Here is a 3,188-nt window from a genome sequence, read left to right as displayed (position 1 = left end):
CTGATGTCTCCCTGTCCAGGCATGGGGTGGGGGATAAGGTGGAGGCTGTATGTGAACGAGTGGCGGGAACTGGGGGCTGTAGGTAATAGGGTGGGAGTGGGGAGCACAGGGAAATGAGAGTGGGAAGCTTGGGGATAAAGGTTGGGCTTGGGTGAGGGCAGGGCTTTGAACAGGGGTGGAGCTTGGAAAGGGGTGGATTTGGGGGGAAGGGTGGATTTGGGGGGGAGGAGTGGGTTTTAAGAATTGGTGGGGTTTGTGCTGGGGTTGGAACAGCAACATTACCTCTGGATCTTTTCTGCCTAAGCAGCAGCCCCCAGTTGGGTAGTTTCTTGTATCCCTGCACCAGGGTCCTTGTGTACACCTCTGGAGACTCAGAATTGACACAACCTGAGTGGGAGACGTGGACCAGAACCATACTAACATACGTCTGTCTTGCTTTGGATAGATCCAGTGGAGCGGGACCCATCACCTCTGGATCTGCCTGAGTGGACAGAGCTAGAGGGCACAGCGAGTGCTGAGTGCTGGTGGAATCGGAATCGCAGCAGCATCTGAACTGCTGGTGGGACCTACTCAGCAGGGTGAGCAGCTGGGAGGTGGGCTGTGTTGGGAGGGGCCTGGGTAACCCTGGCAAAGAGCAGGAGTGGAGGGGCTGCCTGCCAGGGCTCACAGACTGCAGGGCAGGGCCACACCTACAGCAAGAGTTGTCTGTTTCCTACAGTGTGGCAGAGGAGACCCTTTCTGGGTCCCTTTCTGCCCCTTATTCCAGTTTCCACACTATTTGAAAGCACAAGCTCTTCTTTTCCAGCACTCACCCCTTGCTTCCCACCTCACTCCACACCGCCCCTTCCCTCACTCACCCCCTTGTGGCTAAGATGCTTCCTTGGTTGGAGGCCGGTGACATCACCTGTTGCGCCTTGAGGGCCTTAGCCTTACTGCAGACACCCTGCTGCAATGGAAACCAATGGTCCACACTGTTCTCGGCGACTGGAGCTCGTCCCACGCGCTCCATACCCGCCCCTCTCACTGCACTGCACAGAGCTCCAGCCATCTCTCTCATCTGTCAGGCATTTTCTGAGAAAGAGGAGAGCTCTGCAGCTCCTTCTGCCAGCCTTTGCCCCAGCAAGGAGGGTGCCAGGTATTGAGGGGCAGCAGAGCCCCAGGGGGTGGGGGGCATTTTGCTGCCCTCTCCTTCCTTGAGGGCTTTGTGAGTGTCCCCAGGCATCACGCCCTGCCTACTGACACTGGCCTTTTCACCACAGGCATGCACAGCACACGGATTTCAAGGAGGAACCCACAGAAAATGGAGTCCAACTAGGAGGGCTGAGGTGGGGGAGATTTGCCTGGGGAGACCCTCCACACTCTGCTCTCCACAAAATAACTGCAGGAGCCCTGGGAAGCAGGGACTAAATCCCTGCATGGGGAGGTGGGGGCAGAGGAGGTGCTCTGGGTGGAGGTGGGGAGTGGGTGTTAGCGATGCTCTCACCCCTCTGCATTACAGGCTGTGGAAACCTGGGGCACTTCTGCCTTCCTCCTTGGCATTGGCTCAGAATTATTTGAGTCCAGGTAAAGCTCTGAGCTGATTAGTGCCCTAGTATTAGATCAGTCCGTAGGCAGTGAGAGCCATGGCGGAGACAGTGTTAGAGGACTGGTGCAAGGGCATGGACCTGGACCCCAGGAAGGCCCTGCTGATCGTGGGCATCCCCGTGGAGTGTAGTGAGGCTGAAATGGAAGGGACCGTGAAGGCAGGCTTCAAGCCCCTGTGTGCGTACAGGGTGCTGGGCAGAACGTTCCTAAGGGAAGACAATGCCAGGGCTGTCGTCATCGAGTTGGCTGACACTGTCAATTTTGCTACAATCCCTAGTCAGATACCAGGAAATGGGGGCACCTGGGAAGTGCTGGTAAAACCCCGGAACCCAGATGAACAATTTATCAGTAGACTGAAGTACTTCCTGAAAGATGAGAGCCGGAGAGTGGTAGACGTGGCCAAAACCCTGGCCTACAGCACCTTGTCCACTGAGGACATGGAGCTAGAGGGCTCGAGCCAAGTCTGACCAGCAGTTTTGCAGCCTCTGGAAGACAGCACATGGTACCAAAAACCAAAAGTGTTTTCGGGAAGTGCTTTCCCAGGCCCACGCCAAGAGACCTTTGAGGTGTGGCTGGAGCAGGTCACTGACATGATGCAGATGTGGCAAGTGTCTGAGGGGGAGAAGAGGTGGCGTCTGCTGGAGAGCTTACGCAGCTCTGCCCTGTCCATCATGCGGGTGCTCTGGGCCCACAATGACTATCACTGTGGAGCAGTGTCCGGACGCCCTGAAGCAGATCTTTGGGAATAAAGAGGACTTTAGACGCTCTCAGTTTAGGTTTCTTCAGACCTTTCAGAAAACTGGAGAGAAAGTCTCTGCTTACTTGCTACACTTAGAGCCCCTGCTGCAGAAAGCCGTGGAGCACAGCCCCTTCGAGCAGAGCACAGACCTGATTCGCCTGAAATGTTTTCTATCTTGGGCCTGCATGACCACCACCCTCTGGCACAAGCTCGAGCTCCTGGATCAGCGAGACTGTCACCCCACTTTTATGGAGTTAATGAAAGTCATTCGAGATGAAGAGGAGAGGGAGGCCACCATGGCTGTAATGAAGGAGAAGCAGAGTCATGTAGGAAGGGGCCGGAAGGCCTCGGGCAGGCAGGCAGTAGCGGGGGCCTTGGGCAGGCAGTCCCTGCAGCTCAGGTCCCCATGCAGGCAGGGTCTTTTGGCGAGAGCATCAGCCAGACCCTACAGGAAGGGGCTGTCCCATCACTGAAGCGCGGCCAACTGCTGTGCTGCCACAGCACTGGGGAAGAAGGCCATGGCCAGACAGCGTGTGCCGTGGCTGAAGACAAACCTCCATCACTGTGGAGGCCACGGGTTGTAGCAGGAGAGTCAGGAGCATCGGGAAATGAGATGAGGGCTGGGGCCATGAGCCACCCCAAGCCCTACAACGCATAGGCTCAGAAGATCCAGGCACCGCTTCTCCTAGCAGCAGCAGAGACATTTTATCAAAGGGAAGGGGCAGCTCAGGCAAACATCAGTTGACTTGGGTGGGGCAGAGGGGAAGGGCAGCCAGGCCCAGGCCGTGCCCCGTCCTCCTCCACCAGCTGGAAGGGTCTCCACCAACCAAGACCAAACCCCATGTAACTCATTGACAGCCCTGAC

General features: G+C 56.8%; 1 pseudogene; it reads left to right on the top strand.

The window, feature by feature from the left end:
- The first annotated feature begins 1,622 nt into the window (after positions 1 to 1,622).
- Positions 1,623 to 2,981, top strand: LOC103583122 (annotated as a pseudogene).
- The last annotated feature ends 207 nt before the right edge of the window (positions 2,982 to 3,188 follow it).

The sequence above is a fragment of the Galeopterus variegatus genome, unplaced genomic scaffold (genome assembly GCF_000696425.1).
Source record: "Galeopterus variegatus unplaced genomic scaffold, G_variegatus-3.0.2 Scaffold19834, whole genome shotgun sequence".
Lineage (NCBI taxonomy): Eukaryota > Metazoa > Chordata > Mammalia > Dermoptera > Cynocephalidae > Galeopterus > Galeopterus variegatus.
This window is presented reverse-complemented; position numbering and strand designations above follow the sequence as displayed.